Genomic DNA, 18,593 nt, shown 5'->3' on the forward strand with positions numbered 1-18,593 from the left:
GGGCCCCAGTTCACAATAGTGTGTGCTCTAGCTTGCTTAGAAAGTGCATTAAAAGGAATTCAGGAAGTCGAGGTGACAGCCAATCTTGCATAGTACTAATTGGAGGTAAACCCAATTGACTATTACGATCTTTTTGCGCATCAAAAGCTCACTGCTGTACACAGGCCTATAGCATTTAAAAAAAAATATTAATTATTTCAATTAATTCTCTCATATTATGTGAACCATTACAGCCAGATATGAATCCAGTCTGATTCGTGTGAATTATAGCAGGTAATAACTCACTCAGTTGCCTGGCATAGATCTTAGCCACAGAGGCGTAGCCAGGATTGTCTAACAAGTGGGGATCAAGTTGTTGGGCCCACCGCAGTGACATTAACAATTAACATAGCACCGCTGAGTGGGCATTTACAGATTTTGGGTGTGCCTTGCCTGCTCAGGCCCTACCATGCCTATGCCTCTGCTTAGCCAGTAGTTTGATGTCTAAATTCAATCTAAGTATTGGCCGATAATTTGCACAGTTTGTGTAGTTGGGATTAACGTAATTAACGCTGACTCCATAGTAGGTATAAGAGCCCCTTGCTGAAAAATAGTCCTGAATAGCTTTGTTAATATGGAAGACAATTCTGACTGAAATATTCATAACATTCATTTGGCAACCCATCTGGACCAGGACTTTTCAGATCTATTGCTTTACAAGTCTCATCTTCAGTTACGTGCACTTCTAAGCTATTTTTGCCTACTCAATCCAGTACTGTTTGAAACATTTTCTCTAAATAACTCATCACTTGTTCCTTCTGTAAATGCCGCTCTTTAGAGTAGATACTTTCTTAAAATGTTTTGAAAGATTCAGAGATGTCCTCAACATAACGCCATCTTTGCTTTCTATCAGCTGTACCTCCCTTTCATCTTCATTCATTTTCAAGCGCTGAGCAAGTAAGGAACCTGTCTTCCCATATGCTCCCAGTAGGCCTGCCATATATAACACAATCCTTGCCCTGCTGCATGCTCAGCTTGGGATCTAAGGAATGTCTAACCCTTTCCTGCTTTTCTCTACTCACTATAATTGGGGTGTCTTTATATAATTGTTCTGCCAATGTATAGTCATGTTCCAATTGAATAATGTTTGCTTCCTTTTTTTAAGTTTACATGCAGAGTAACTGATAATCCTCTCTCTCATTGCTGCTTTAAGGGCATCCCATGCTACAAATATATCTGAGACTGAATCATTATTTGTGCTTAAGTAAGACAATATTTCCACTTTAATGTGCTTCACAAATTCTTAGTCCGACAATAGTCGTACATCCATACACCCTCGCTTTGTGTTCCTTTGCCCAAACTATGTTCAGACAACTCTATATTTACATCCAACTTTCGTCCAATCTCGCTTCTTCCATACCTCTCCAAATTACTTGAACACATAGCCTACAATCAACTCTCTGCTTTTGTCACCAACCTTTCTCTCCCCCCCCCTCTCAATCTGGATTCCGGCCTAAACACTCCACAGAAACTGCTCTCACCTATGTCCTTGACTCCCTCCTCACTGCTCGCTACTCTAAGCAATCCTCAATCCTCATCCTCCTAGACCTCTCTGCAGCCTTTGATACCGTTGATCACCCCTTACTTCTCAACACTCTTTCTTCCCTTGGTTTCAAAGGGCCTGTTCTCAACTGGCTCTCCTCTTACCTCTCCAACCGCTCTTTTGCTGTCTCCTGGGGTGGTTGTACCTCCTCCTCTCTCCCTCTGGACTACGGAGTTCCCCAAGGCTCCATTCTCGGCCCCTTCCTTTTCTCCCTTAACACCTCCTTTCTCGCCCCGATCATCTCCTCCTTCCGTATTTCTCACCACTTTCATGCTGATGACAACCAGCTCTTGCTTTTCTTCTCCTCCTTCACTCCTGACCTCCATCTTAATCTTTCCTCCTGGCTCACTGCCATTAAAAACTGGATGTCATCCCACTTTCTCTGCCTTAACACTGACAAGACTGAAGTCTTATTCTTTCCCTCCAACACTCTTCTCCCTCCCCTCCTTTTATCCACTTTCCCCCTTCTAATCTCACCATTTCTGCCCACGCCTGCAATCTAGGCCTCTACTTCGACTCTTCCCTCTCCTTCACCTACCATACTTCTCTTACCTCCTGTGCCTGTTGTTACCACCTTTTCGATATCCGTAAAATCTGTTCCTGCCTCACCTTCCATGCCACAAAACTCTTAATCTCCTCCCTTATCTTCTCACGTCTTTTCTACTGCTCTTCTCTCCTCTTCGGCCTCCCTGCCTCCCATCTTGCTCCCCTCAAATCCCTCTACCACTCTGCCATCCGTACCCTCTGTCTTCTCGCTCCTCATGACCCCATTTCCTCCTCGCTTTCTCAACTTGGCTAGCTTCCCTTTCACTTCCAACTTAAATTTCATTTCCTCTGTCTTGTTTTCAAAACTCCTCACAATCCTGCTCCACCCTACCTATCCTCTCTACTCTCATTATACACTCCCTCCCGCTCCCTCCGATCTGCTGATCTCTTCCTACTTACAGTACCCCCGTCTGCATGTGCCTCTTCTTGATTCCGTTCCTTTCAACTTCTTGCCCCCCTACATTCGAACTCACTACCTCTTTCTATTCGGTCCATTCCCACCTACTCCTCCTTCCGTGACTCCTTGAAATCTCTTCTTCTCTATCCCCCACCCTGACAGTCCTCCTTACCTCCCTTACTTCTCTCTCTCCTCCCTCATCTTTTCCCTGCTTACCTTTTCCCTACCCCTCCTCATTTTTCTCTTCCTGTCCTGCCTTCCTCATCTCTCCCCTTTCCTCCTCCTTCCTTCCTCGATTATAAACCAGATAAATTGCCCTACATACTGTTTTGTTAGCTTATTTCATGTTTGTAATTTGTTTCAATTCATTCTCATTATGTTCTATGTATCATTGTTGTTATAATGTAAAGCGCTTTGGCATAAAGCGCTATATAAACAAAAATAAATACAAATACAAATATTGGCATAGTCAGAAATCACTATGCCCCCTATTTCCATGAATATTGTACTAAAACAAAAATCTGCAAAGATGTATGCACTTCAGAAAAAAGGTGATTCACCTTTCCCTAGGATGTAATTGCCTTGACACGTCAACTACATCCCATGTTTCTTGAAGCCACAATAAGCTTTTCCACGCCTTATCTTTTCAATATGAGCGGCCCCGTCTGATCTGTCTGGGATTCTATCCAGCGCTGTAATAAGATCTCTGGCCAAGATGACTTGCACAACACCCATTTCATGCTAAACATGCTTAATCTTCTGGTATACATTCAGGGAATATACATTAAATAATAACTGCTTTCTATTTTCAGTGCACACCATCAACCACAATAGCAACATATAGCTTAACTAGCCCTACAACTATCAGCCTGTGTAACTATGCTGTCCTTGAAACGCGCCTAGCAGCAGCCCGAACCCACCTAATATATAACAACCAATGTGCAATATCTTGTACCCTTCCCTTCACCAGTCTGCTTATAATAATAAATAACAAAACAAACCAATCAATTAGGCAAACTAAATAAACAAGTGCCATCAGTACAGCATATAATAAATAACAAAACAAACCAATCAATTAAGCAAATTAAATAAACAAGTGCCATCAGTACAGCATATAATAAATAACAAAACAAAGCAAATTAAATAAACAAGTGCCATCAGTACAGCATATAATAAATAACAAAACAAAGCAAATTAAATAAACAAGTGCCATCAGTACAGCATATAATAAATAACAAAACAAAGCAAATTAAATAAACAAGTGCCATCAGTACAACATATGTCTGCATGTTTTCACCACAAGATAGATCCTTCCACGTTACCAGTCATTCTGTGTTGTTTCTATATTGTGTCTTAGGCTAGTTAAAGGAATGAACCTTTGAAGAGGATGGTATTGTAAAGATATGTCCTGCGCACTAAGCACTCTTTTTTCTCACTCCTAACTACTCTGCCGTTACCTTAAAAGACAATTCTCCCAGATCAGCAGCAGAGCGCAATTATAGATATTACAGTACACCTTGTTGAGTAGATATTTCGGACCATGACCTCCTCCATCATTAACGTGTAACCGTGAGCTGTACTTGCATATTACATACAGACGTCCTGCATTATGTTGTGTACGGCTTACACTGTTGTACGCATGCAAGAGCCTCAGCGAGGTTCGCGCATGCGCGTTAGAAATAAAGGCGGTGCCCACGGCAGTTCGCGCCGGGGACCGGAGCACCAACACGTCTCCGGCGTGTGTTCTTGCATGAATGCCTGCGCATGCATGAGAGCGAGTGCGAGGGGCCCCAGGCCGTGTGTCCCCCCCCCAGCACTCAACACTGGCGACGAGGATGGGATCGGAGTCGTTCTCTGCTCCGACAGCATCGGAGAGACGGAACGTTGCTCCGTGATTACGGACCCGCTTGAAAGGCCGGCGGCCATCTTGGTTTTTTTTTCTCCTCATTCTCATACGCAGTTGCAGTGGTTGCGGCCCGTAAGGGTGCTCGTGCGCCATCTGCCAGCTGCAATTTTTCCTGCCAATTTTTGGACCCTCCACAGCCCAGCTGGTGCAAGGCAGTGGCACTAATTGAAGAAAGAAGAGGAATTGTGAACTCTCTGGCCATATTACACGTCGAAGCCACACCACCTCATCACTTGGTGGCAGCAATTGTGAGTAACGGTTGCCGTAATGGGGGAGGAGACGGATGAAGAGGGTGCTGTTGCCCCGATACCATGCAGAACGCACAGCACTCTAGCCCCCATGCCTGAATTTGATACCACAGGGCCCCCATCCAAACTGGGCCCCAAGTGGCTTTTTTGGGTCAGGAAACTGGAAATGTTTTTCAGAGCCTCAGGGGAAAGAGATGATGAGGCGAAGATTGCCATTATGATATACTCGGCAGGGACTGAGGTCCACAAGACATATGACTCTCTCAACATCCCTATAGTAACGTATGATACAGTCAAGCAAGCACTCCGGGACCATTTTCTTCCCATGGCAAATGTGGATTTCGACATATTTGTCATGGGTGCCGAAAAACAACTGGATGATGAGTCGTTGGACAAGTTTTGTGCCCGCCTGAGACACCTAGCGAGCTCCTGCAGATGGGCGAACGAGGAGGAAATGGTTCGCAACCAGCTACTGCAAGGGTGCAGCTCAGGCAAACTGAGAAGACAGGTTCTGAGAGAGCCAGGACTGACTCTACAGCAGATTTTGGACATGGGGAGAGCGTATGAACTGGCGGAGGCCAGAGGGGCAAAGATGGATGCTGCCACACATTCCAGGAAAGATGAAGAGGCATTCACGGTGAAACGATCCGCCCCTGGGAGAGCGAGATGGACTCCAAAGAGAGCAGATGGCCCTTCAACTTCAGGTACCACTTCATCGTGCTCTTACTGTGGGTATGACCTCCCGCACGGTGGAGAATGCCCGGCGAAGTCGAGGGTGTGTGGCCGGTGTGGCACGCCAGGACACTATGCGAGAGTATGCAGAGCCTCCGCACCTGTAGCAGCGTCGAGAGGGCCGGAGAGAGTTGGAAGGGGTGGTACTCGCAGAGTAAGAGGCATATTGTCTATTGATCAGGACATGCAAGACCTAAATATCGCTGAAGAGGAAGAGGAGGAGGAAGAGATTTTCTTTGTTTCCAGCATTGTGAAAGGTCCTGGCACAAGACGACAACCCACATGTACCGTCAACATTGGTGAAATTCCCACTCCCGTCCTCATAGACACGGGTGCGTCGGTCTGTGTCTTAGCAACCAAGCACTACAATGCACTCCCAGGCCCACCAGACCTGTCAGCATCCAAAGCACAAATATATGCATTTGGGGGAGATGCGCCCCTGCCCATCCAAGGTGTGCACCCCAGCACACAACACCTTCTCTCGAGTTTTCGTTTTGATTTAAATCGAAGCAGATTCCATGAATAATGAAGTAACAAACGGTAAACCCACGCCGCTGCCATATGCCCAAAAAAGCAATTCCATGGGAGTCAATAAAAAGGGCTCATACCCTCAGATTCTGTGTTTGTTAGGGGTGGGTGACACACCATCTACAAACTGTTTTGCTTTGACATGGCTATGTTGAATAGACCATATCATACGAGAGTCTTTTTCCCTTTGGCCCGGTGCTTAAGCTCAGGAAAGAGCTTCCTTTGATTTACTATATCTTTTCTACAGTCATTAAATAAGATAATCTTGCAATTATCATTTGATGTTGCCAATATCTCTGGCTTTCCTGATAAGCATTTCATCATCATTAACTTTATTCGGAAGATAAATCTCCATTAAAGTTTAATTTTCATAATACAAAACATGAAAACAAAATTTACATTAATATCCACATTGATCTTGAAATCTTAAAATCATTGTGCACAAAATATGTGTACAGTAATAAAATCAATAACAATTTATATAAATCCAAACCTTAGTATCACTCACACATACACACACATCCCACTCAACCTACTTGTCTGTCACACTAGCACTAATTCTAGTCTCTAACATTCTATTTTTAAATGTGGATCTTAGACATTTTGAGACTGTTAACTCATATGAAGGTTGGGTGCAGCATTTCAAGGCTCAGAGAGCTGACGGGATTGAGAGCTGAGCTACGTGGCTCCAAACCGGGGTGAGCCAATGCGCCCTTGCCAGCAGTAAGCCCTACAAAGAGGTGCCTCATCCTCACGCCTCCTTGCCACAAAGAGGGCATAGCAACGAGGGACAGGACCCACTCTTCCACTTGGCAGACCCAAGGGCCAATGCGAGCATGCCTAATCGAAACTTAGCAAACCAGCTTTTTAACTTTGCTACCATCGGGAGGTCCAGTTATACCCCTGACCTCCAGACATCCTTGAGCTGCAAATAAGCCCTAGCTTTTTTCCCCATTAGGCAATTAAGCATGTCTTCAACAGGGGATCTCAAGTGTTTACCAACAAATGTTTCGAGTGGTTGATCCCATCTTGGATTGGGAGCCAGGGGAGGTGTGCGCTTTCTATTTCTAGTCATTTCCCTGGAGGAAGGTCTAGTAGACTTGTGGGCACTTTCTGAAGAAACTCAATAGCATCTTCTGGAAAGCCTGTGACTCTGTTAGGTGTCCTTGATTCATTTCCCTGCTATATTTTATCTTTAGTGGCTGTTTCCAGTTGGAGAGTTAGTCCAGCTATTGCCCTCTTTAAGTGATACAATCTTGTCTTCAGAGTCAAGGGTGTCCGGTCAAAGGATCGAATTCAAAGGATCGACGCAAAAGGATGGGTCAAAGGATCGCATTTTTTTAAATTATATATTTTTTTTGGTTTTCGTTTTGGGAAAAAAAGTGCTTTTTAACCACAAAAACGGGCATTGGGGGGGACCCCCCCCCCAAAAAAAAATGTGAAAAAAAGAAAAAAGAAATTCGATCCTTTGACCCGTTGATCCTTTTGTGTCGATCCTTTGACCCGTCGATCCTTTTGTTGTCGATCCTATGACCTACAACCAGAGCCAGGGACTCTCTTCTGAAGTTCCTCTGTCCATTGTTTAACCTGCATTTGGTCCTTTTTCATTTCCATAACTGTCTATTTAATTTTCCTAATTTATACAATCATTCCATCCATCCATCCTGTCCACGGAGTAATCTTCAGTCGATTGACCGTCTCTTCTAGAGTGATGGAGATCTTTCTTTTCTCACCTTGCCCTACTTGAAGGACGGTGCTATATACTCTCTGGTTACTTGATCTTCTTCTTCCAGACCCACTCGGGTGCGCCGGGCTGAGGGGCAGTCAAGCATCTCATCTTTCCAGGATCTTCAGGGGTTGTTGGAGCTACGCCCTCAAGATGCTGCCAGTTCTAGAATCACCTTCAGATTTCTGGTACAGCAATGGGAACCCGTATGGCTCTCTATACGCCTATGCAGTGTGTGGGTTACAGGGGGACTGTTGCTCTAATTCTTGAAGTGTGTGGCCATCCAATGGAGTTATGACCTATATCGTGTGTCAGTAGTGCCAAGAACAGCACTCCTGTGAGATTGTAAACCTGTTTATTTTGCTTAAGCTCCCTTCAGAGCAAAAATGGTTTGGTGTTTGGAATTATCTGTTGAAACAAAAAGGGAAAATAAGTAGCAGTATTGCATCCCTTCGGCCCGCCCGCGCGTCCCCCACCTCCTGGACAAATCCGCACCAAGAGCACAATGTTTTCTTCCCACCACTCTAAAAGAACACCGGTACTTTTAAAAAAACCACCTGCTGACCCAGCCCACACCAAGAATCTTTGACAAAAACATAAAATATTTTCTCAAATACAATTCATTTCAGAGGGCGGGAGGGTTTGGGGGCTGAGAGAGACATACTCTACCTCTCAAATGACCCCTTTGCAATGCTCTTTCTTAAACCCTGTTGCTCCCTGCCCAGGTATTCACCCAGTTGATTGCATATCAATGGGAAGTTAAAGATATGCCAGAGGATAACAGCACAACTCAGAGAGATGTGGGCAGCTTGGGTCATGCAGAGTGTAACCCAGGGCAGGAGGGGATCCTGGGGGTACTAGGAGGGAGAGCCACAGCTCAGGTCATGGACACTATTTGTGGGGTGGAGTGTGAAAAGGGCACTAGTAAGCAGTGGGGCAGAAAGAGTCATGGTCAGTCACCAGGACTCAAGGCGGCACTGGCAACACGTGGGTAGACATGTTCACTGGCAGCGTGGGAAGGTGAGGGAGATGGGGCGGCACTGGGTACCAGGAGTGCATGGGGCAGGCTGATTCCCGGGACATGGTTCAGCATGGTGACATGTGAAGGGTGATGAATGATGCATAAGTGGGTCAGTGGGAGTCATGGACACCAGCAGGGCATGTGAATGGGGCAGAGGGAAAAAGAGGGCAGGAGATGTCATGGACAAAAGGGGCTGGAGAATAGGGCACCCAGGGTCTTCACAATGGAATCTGCTGGTGAGTGGGGCAGGCGGAGTGGCCACGGCACTGGTTTTGCTCAATTGTTTTATTTTTATTTTGGGACATGGTGCCAGTTCGGCTATGCCGGCTAGTTAGGTCATATTATGCCATGTTTCATTATGTTTTTCACATTAATGTCTATTGTTAACGCTTGGGAGCATGTAGCAGCCCCCAAAACACACAAATGAATGCATAATGCACAGGAGCAACACTTATTGTGTGAAAAGGCCCATAACGTCCAAAGTAGAGCTGCAAATGGCGGAAGCTGGTAAGCGGACCTACATATGGTTTTAATAGATGATTCGCATGCTTCCCTCTTTTAACAGGACATCGGCAGATCAGATCAAGATAGATAAACACGGCTGGAGTATGCAGATTAACTCCCATAAGAGCCCATCCTCGGCCTAAGTGGTGTCCTACCTTGCACACCACTATATCCACTCCCATAAAGTTCCCAGCAGGCCTCATGAACTTCCAAGAAGCTGGTCCAAGCCTTTGCTCAGAGAGGAGGCAATGTTAAAAATCCACCCTCATTTAAATCTGCCCATATTCCCTTCCAGCTTTCCTACCTATTTTACATTTTTTAATGTATTTTTTATGAGCATTAAGTGTAAACAAATGCAAACTTTTGCTTTCAAAATACCCATCCTCGATCCATAGCCAAAACCAAGTTCATTGTTTTTTTTTTTGCTCCAATTTGCTGGAGCTAATGACCTCCTTCGATTTTTTAGCAACATTTTCGTCCACTTTCTATATCCAGCTAGCAAGTGGTTTGGCTATGTGTAAGCTTCAAAGTACAGAAAATAGAGGCCATTTCTGCAAGGTTCATTGTTATCAGCCATCGCCTTCACCCTAGAGTTTTTTCTGCAGCCTTTCGAGAAACATACCCAAGTCTCTGATTGTCTTCTCGGTTGGGTTATCATACACGGCACCCCACCACAGATTAGCATCTAGATCACATAATGGCATTAGCACCTTATGGAGACATTTTGTTCTTTCTACTTTTAGTTCCTTGCAGAATAAGATCAGATGCCTTAGCGATTCTTGATTCTGGTTACATAGGCGGCAAATGTCACTTTCTAGTCCATATTTCATAACATTTTCTTTCCTTCTTAGGATACTGAGTCTGAAACGAAGAATCAAGTCTCTATGTTTCTGATTCGCACTCTTTCTTAGATATTTTGGCATAACTTTCGAGCACTTGAATAAGTTAATTCAAAGAGTGTGTGACTTAGAAGCAGAGCGGGCACTTTCCGATTGAGCCCAATCCACTGACAAGAGTAGCCTTTTTACTTTCATTGGATTATTTAAAAGAGATTCGGTGACGTACTTAGGTTCTGCAGAATGTCTTTGCATCTCCTTTTCCACATAGTTAGTGGCCAGAAAGAACATTTCTCATTTTCGTGTTTCAAGATTTTATATTGCGGTGGAGAGTTTGGCGATTCTATCTTCGTGTATGTTGTCAAGGCTTTCCAAACTACGCTTACACGCATGGAGTGTAAGCCCAGTTCATGGCGAATCATGCCTAGCGGAACAGAGTTTGGAATTCTAAGCACTCTCCTCCAGAACCTTGCATCCAGTTTGTCCCAGGTTTCCCAAGGAATTCTCATGCCATTGTCTCCTGCATAGGTTAATGTTGGGATTACCTTTAAATTGTAGAAATCGGCCAACGGTTGCATTGAGAATTTACAAAATCTCTTCTTGAGAATTAGTGCCTGCGCAGTTAGTTGGTCTGTTTTTAGTTGCAGATGTTCTATCCACGGTTTCTCTCCCCAATCTGCACTAAATATAATTCCCAAATATTTAGTTCTTTTGATTATTGGGATAGGATTACTGTCAAGACACCATTTGAATGTTGCTTTCACTTTTACTTGTGCTTTTTTTAATCACAAAAATTTCCGATTTGTCAGTGTTTATTTTCTGCTTATTCTCTCCTACATATTTTTCAAGGGCATCCACCTTTCGCTGTAGCCCTAGCAAGTCATATCCAGGAGGATAAGATCATCCAGATAAAGCAGGTAGTTTATTGCAGCCTTTCCCAATCGAGGTAAACATGATCGGGGTGGCTCAAGTTTGTCTTTGATATCGAGGATATAAAAATTATGCAAAATCGAGGCTAGAGGGCACCCTTGTTTTAGGCCTAGAGTTTTTGCTATGTCTTGGCTTAGGTGGCCCTTCTGATCTAATCTCACCTGTATGAAAGTATCTGTGTGTAGCGCTTGAATTGCTGCCACTAGGACTTCGGGGCAACCTCTTTGCTTCATCTTTTCCCCACAACATTTGCCGGTTCACTCTATCAATAGCAGCAGCCATATCAATGAATGCCAAAACCATCTTTTGATTCTCTTGTAGAGTTTGCATTTTTAATAGATTGAGGATTAGCAAATTCAGGCCACAATCAACTCCTTCTACGAAACCAGTTTGTCTTTGGTCGTAGTTTCCCGTAGATGTTATCCATTCCTTTAATCTTTTCAATAGGATAATAGCAAAATATTTTCTTAGGACATCTAGTAACGAAATAGAGCGATCATTTTCTGGTCTCATTCTGTCTCACTTTTTAAATATTGGAATCGTTACTGCCTTTTTCCATGGCTCTGGTATTTGTGTGTTTATGGAGATTCTTGTAAATAGATTGTAGCAGATAACGGCCCACAGTCCAGGAGCTTGTTTAGAATTATATTTGTTAGGCCATATGGGCCCATTGCACAAGATGTACTTGCTTTGTTAATCAAGCTCAACATTTCCTGTTTGGTAAATTCTATAGACCATGATTTGTTTTTTGGTTCTTCTTTTGGATGACGATGGGCCGTATTCGGCTGACCATAGATTTCCCAGAAGTGTTGTACCCATTTGATTTCATACATGGTGTTTATCTGTTCTGCACCTTTGATTTCAGTTTTTTGTTTACTAATGTCCAGAAATAATTGGCATTTTTGTTGTCGATTGCCATGAGCATTACTTCTGAGTCTTTTTGATATAATTGAGCTCTGTGTCCCTTTGCCCAGTTGTGGTACTTCCTCTGTAGTGCTTTTCTTTTGCTATTTTTGTTCTCTTCATGTTCTGTTCGTAGGGCTCTTATGTCTTTGGCTAGTTGTCGTTTTTTTTGTGCCAGTTCGGGATTGTGTTGGTGCAACCTTATTACTCTGGAGTTGTCCGATTCTGCCTCTAGGTGCCTGAATGCAGTCAGGCAAGATTCGTATTCGATGCTACGAGCCGATGCCTCCTGCCAGGTGTTTATAGCCTTTGTGGTATTTTTTTTATTGGGAGTCGCATTCTATTTGAGCCATTATTTGCCTTGGCTGTGTGGGGCCAGATTTGCTGTTTCTTTCTTTTGATTTGGTGTTGTCTTTTGCAATCTTTGCAGGTTGATATCAAAATACAATGGTCACTCTTTGTCGATGGTAAAATCTTTAGTGAAGTTATTGTTTTGAAATTGCTAGGTCCACGAAGAAGTAATCCAAAATTGCAGTTGCGTTAAAAGAGGACCAAGTTCTGGCTCTTTGTAAATCTCTGCAAACATTGCTGTTTACCAAGTGTAGATTTCCAATTTGTGTTTCATTCATCCATTGCTTTGCTCGCAATTCCTTTTGACGTATGTAAAGTGGCAGGTCGTCGGAATCTGCCCTGTGCCACACTCTATATTTAAATCGCCACAGACAAAGAACACAGGAGTCTGATATTCTGCTCTCAGATCCTCTATTTGCGTCATGACTACGTCCAGGACATTTTCTCCCTCTTTTGCCTTGGAGTTCCAACAAAGGTTTAACACTATTTGTGTTATTTTTTCGGTCTTGTCTTTTTTCTCCTCTTGGATTATTACTATTTGGATTAAAGGTGAAGGAGATAAGACACACACCGATGATCCACAGTCATTATTTTTTATTATGGTTAATAAGCCTGCAGATGGTCTCCCTTTTTGGCCCTTATATGCTTTGCATAGCAGGCACGTGAATCCATCCAAGGATGGGGTCTCTAGGAGCCAGTATTCCTGTAAACAAATGATGTCCGAAATTAACAGCTCTTCATTCATGTTTTAGAATAGATGTTTGAATCCGCGTGTATTCCACGAGACAATCCGGAAACAGTTTCGCGAGTTATGGTGTTCGGTCTAATCTTTTCTCGTTGACACTAGAGTCTCCGCTAACCAACCCCAGCAATTTTCTGTGTCAAGTTTCGTCACAACTGCTACTTCTTTTGTTGTGTTGGTTCCGGGCACACCCACACCTTTTCCTTTAATCATCATCCTTAGGGCGTTCGAGCCTGTCTATAGAACCGGCGTTCGTGGCCTAGGGAAGCAAGTGAGAGGGCTTTGATCTCCTGTTTCTGGTGCATGGTTTCAACTTCCCCTCACTCACAACGGCACCCTGGCACTGAGAAAGGCTTAACATCTTAAACCCCCCCTCCCACAAGCCAAAGACATGCTTATGTCCTTAAACATTTTGTACAAAAGGACAAGGCTAGGTGCTCGTAAACTTCAAAAGTGGTGGTTGAGTCATTAGGGGCAAGAATTAAGATCTGAGGTCGGACAGAGTGTTTTGCTTTTATAATGAGGGTATTGAGTCAGGTCAGCGGGTGCGCTGGCTGAGGAAATGTGTCCATCATGAACTTGGTTTACAGTCAGAGCAGTTCTGGAACAGAATCCTTAGAGCACATCAGACCTCGCTATCAATTGCAGTTTTAGAATTTTAAAAATGAATTTGCGATATTAATAAAGCATTAGAAATGATAAGCCCTCGCAAAGCGAGGGCTTTAACGTAGCCCTGGGGGCATTACCCAACCAGTAATGCCCCCTCTGAGGGTTCTATTGCTATGAGTACCCCGGCACGTTGTACCAGGGTAATAATAGTAATTTTTCTCAAATATCAACAGAACATGTTGTGCAACAATTCATGGGTGAATACACAGTAAAGGATATTTTAATTAATGAACACGGAAAGACAAAAAGAGAAGAGGTAAAATTCCAATTAGAAGATTCCTAGGGTAGTTCAACATGTGCCATCGTAACAGATGCACAGAAGCCATAATGAAAAATATCTGATGGCACAAAGTATATTGTACCTTTCAGGTCCTTATCAAACACCTCTGGCGCTGTAGGGTAAGGGACATTTAGAAAGATTGCATGCAATCAGATTGGTCTGCAGGTCTGAGATGTATGGTGACAATCTAAGTGGCCAAATGATATATAAAAGCCGCTTACCAATAAGAGTTATAAATAGCGTTAATGTTTCAGTCTCTAATCAGGGCTCCACTGTAAATAAGAAGATGTCTAATTAGCTGCAGTCCAATCTGGGTGATTAGCTATGATATATCACACATTGGTTGATCAATATTTGGAATTGGATCTCCACATACATATATATTCTGCAATTGCGATAATCCCATTAATTCTGACTGTAATATTTCGTAATTATTCAATTCAAAAGTTCATCCAATCCCATGGATAGCGTTCCCAATTAGAATGCGTTGCCCATTGTCCAAGCAACGAGGGGGGGAAAGGAAAAAGACAAGCGTGCTGATTTAGTTTAATATCCTGATTCAGAAGTGAAACTAAGTCACATGCACGTAGTTAGCCCCTGCTTGCAAGAAGGGGTCGTGCACGAAGGGCCTGCACTCACCTAGCGTTTCCACGCGAATGCCATCTTTGGAGCCAGCCGAAGCAACTTTTTCGTTCCCTAAAGTAAATACAAGATTGTCTAGCGCACACGTTGCGGTAACGGCGTGTGTGCTAGTAGGGCCGCCATATTGGAAAACGTATTGGGTCCGAATGCAAGACAGTGTTAGCACTGGTTGTGATTGTTATTATTTCTATGATATGATTACTCATTTAGTGGGTTCCTATAATAGCACAACAGCCATATATGGACATTTGGGATATGCACATTAAAAATTCAAGGCACACGAAACTGTGTTGATTGAAATTGACATCTAAAAAGAAATGTCAGGCACGTGTTAAAATTAACAACGTGGATACAGCAGTAGCTGATTCTAGCATACTTGTCTGTTTAGTCCTCCCTAGAAATTATAAGGGTCCAGATACCCTTTGAAGAAATATTTGTTTACCAAATTAGTGTGTCAAATTGGTTTCCGCACACTATCATCGTGTGCAACATGCGTCGCCCTCCCATAGGAGTTACATGTGATACAACTATGGTTGGTGTCTGTGTAAGCAGAGCGATTGCTAATACAATTCTGCAATAAGGTTAGATACCTCTCCTCATATCAAGAGCCTCATAGAAACACAGATAGTTCATGGTCTGTGTTAAACCCATTCAACACTGTATGATATTTACTATATAAGTCAGGCTTCTAATTGTCTGACTTTAAGTAGGAGATTACCCCCTCTCTGGGGTAAACATACTTTCGCCATCCCCACAAATTTGATTTGACTTTTATCATCCATCTGATGGCTTTTTGGGCAATGTATTGTTAATGGGAATTTGGCATCCTGATTAGCAATGGTGTACAAATGTTCATGCATTCTTATTTTAAGAGGTCAATAGTACTGCCTATGTAGTAGAGTCCACATACACAAATAATACAGTAAACACAGAATTTGGTGTTGCATTTGATAAAGGAGTTGACAAGATGAGTTCCAAGTTTAACAAAATCCACTTTTTTAATTTCCAGAACGTGGACGCACATTGTGCACCCACCACATTTGTAAAAAACATTGTTCTGAGCTTTCTGTAACCATGTTGGACTGGATTGTGGGTTGGACATAAAAGATGGGCATAGTAGGTTTTTCCCAAAGCAATAGCTTTATTATAAATAAAGTTAGCGAATGGGTCTAACCATGTACTAATGTCTATTTCTAAATGAAGTAAGTGCCAATGTCGTTTGACAAATGAGTATATAGTTGAACTGTCTGCATTGTAGTGAGTGATACATTTAAGTTTATTGCTCTGAGTTGTGTTAGAACGCAATTTAGGAGTGAGCAGGTCCACCCTCTTCATGTTCTTGACAGTTTGTTCAGCCATTGTTAAAATGTGCTGCTTGTAGCCCCTTGCCAAAAATCTATTATGAATCACATCACATTCTTGTTTGAATTCACCATTATTTGAACAGTTCCTTCTTGCCCTTATAAGCTCACCAAAATATTGGATATGGTGCTATTAGGTATTGACCCATAATCCTACCACACAGTTACGTGTCACAGTGGGCACGATATTGAACAAATGGTATTCCAGAGGTCTACTGACAGATGTAGATAAGCCCTTTTTAACTGTGGACGTTTTTAACTGTCGACGGACCAATTATGTCCACAGCTTACTTCCTCCCGAAAATACATAAACCCTTTCTAAAGATCCCTGAAGGGAGACCTATCCTAAGTGAGGGAGGGGGCATAATGGAACCGATTTGCATTTATATTAACGAATGCCTAGCCATCAACCTTTGTAAGAGATACTATGCACATCCTTCAGATTCTCGAGCAACTAACCTTTACTCCAAATTTGTTGTTGGTCGCACTTGATATGAAGGCACTGTACACCTCTATTGACCACTACAAGGCAATAGCAAGTGTTGATTATATATTTCGGGAATACTCAGCTTCATATTTTGACCATATCCAAATGTTTAACCAGGTTACTCACCGTAGTGACCACCTTACTCCTATTCCATAGTCCCCTTTCCTCCATACTTATGGGACATTCCTCCGTCCTGTGGGACGGGACCGGAGCGCTTTGTAAAAGCATCTACATTTAAAAAAAAAAATGTTTAGCCCTTCCTCTCTTTCTACGTGGGGCCCGGCACGTGGCCGTAACCCCACCCATCTCGGCTCCGCCCCACGCATCGCCCATCTGTCCTTTTCTATCGCCAGGTCAGAGACCTTTTTAACAATAACAGAGGAAACTTATTAGAGAGGATGGCGGGCGGGCATATGGAGGAAAGGCTACTATGGACTCGGAGTAAGGTGGTCACTACGGTGAGTAACCTGGTTATACTCCTACGTCCCGTCCCCTTTCCTCCATACTTATGGGAGATTCCCAAGCACTCCTTACAGGAACTATGGGTGGATGGAAAAAAAACCTTACTGAAACAGGTTCTTCAGTACAGCCTGACCAAACTGAGCATCAGATCTTGAGCTCAGGTCTAGACAATAATGTTTGCAAAAAACTGATGGGGAGGCCCAAGTAGCCGCCTTTGCGATGGTCTCCCAGGGGACATAATTTTGAAAGGCAACTGCGGCTGCCTGGCCACGCACCAGGTGTGCATGAATACTTTTCGGAGGCTTCAGCCCTTGGACGGTGTAAGACTCCGTAATGCAGGTAGCGATCCATCGGGAGATAGTCGCCTTAGAGGCCTGCTTAGCTTGTGGATTACCAAAGGTCACAAACAGTTGAGAAGAGCTCCTAAATTTGGATGTTCTGTCCAGATAGAACTTAAGAGCTCTTCTAACATCCAGGCAATGCAGAACCCTTTCCGCCTCAGAAGCGGGGTTCAGAAAAAAGACCGGCAGGGAGATCGACTGGTTCAGATGGAAATCAGAGACCACCTTCGGCAGGAAAGCAAGATTTGTCCTTGTGAATAACCAAGAAGGGATGCTCCACCGACAAAGCCTGGAGCTCACTCACGCGCCTTGCTGAAGTGATGGCCACCAAAAAGGACACCTTCCATGACAGGTGTTTGAGGTCCACCGTGGCCATTGGTTCGAAAGGTTTATGGCACAACACCGCCAGGACCACATTTAGATCCCATGCCGGGTGCGGACTACGAATCGGAGGATAAAAGCGCGTCAAGCCTGCAAAATGTCTCTTAACCACTGGATTAGACAGAGAGTAAGAGCATTGGTCCGTAGATAGGTAGGCGGAAACCGCCGAAAGATAAGTTCTACATGACAGAACGTGAACACCGACTCTGCTAAGTGGGATACAAAGGACAGTACCGTGTCAATTGTAGCCCCCCCCCCTGGGTCCAGCTGCTTGTTTAAACACCAATGACAGAACCTGAGCCATTTGCTTCTGTACTGGGACCTAGCCAAGGGTTTTCTGACTGCCTGAATAATGTGTATGTTATCCGCAGACAGGCTAAGATGTTCTAAAGACCTGAACTCAGGCACCATGCCGCCAAGCTGAGTGATTGTGGGGAGGGGTGCCACAGTTGTTTTTCCCCCTGGTGAAGAAGATCGGGGGTCACCGGTAACCTGATCGACGGATACACCGACAGGTGTTGAAGTTCTGAGAACCAAAACCTGGCCGGCCACCACGGGGCTATGAGTAGAAGAGAACAGTTCATTGAGTTCTTCAATTGGCAAATCGTCCGATGAACTAGAGGGGGGAAGGCATAAGCCCTCATGTTGTGCCATGGAATCTCAAGAGCATCCCCCAGAGAGGAGGCTCCCAGCCCGTTTCTGGAGGCATACAGAGGAAACTTCTTGTTTGACGCCGTAACGAAGAGGTCCACTTCCGGAGTGCCCCAGCGCAGGAAAATCCATGAGAGGACCTCTGCCTTCAGCTCCCACTCGTAGCTGACCATTGTCCACCGACTGAGGGCATCTGCCGTGACATTCAGCTGGCCCGGGATGTGTACTGCAAGTAGCCAGACACCATGACGAACCGCCCATACCCAAATCTGGATGGACAGGTCCACGAGAGGGGGAGACTTGGTGCCCCCTTGCTTGTTGATGTAATACATCGACATCACATTGTCCGTGCAAATACGGACCACCT

Source organism: Ambystoma mexicanum, chromosome 13, assembly GCF_040938575.1.
Source record: "Ambystoma mexicanum isolate Mex_15411 chromosome 13, UKY_AmexF1_1, whole genome shotgun sequence".
In the NCBI taxonomy this organism is placed as follows: domain Eukaryota; kingdom Metazoa; phylum Chordata; class Amphibia; order Caudata; family Ambystomatidae; genus Ambystoma; species Ambystoma mexicanum.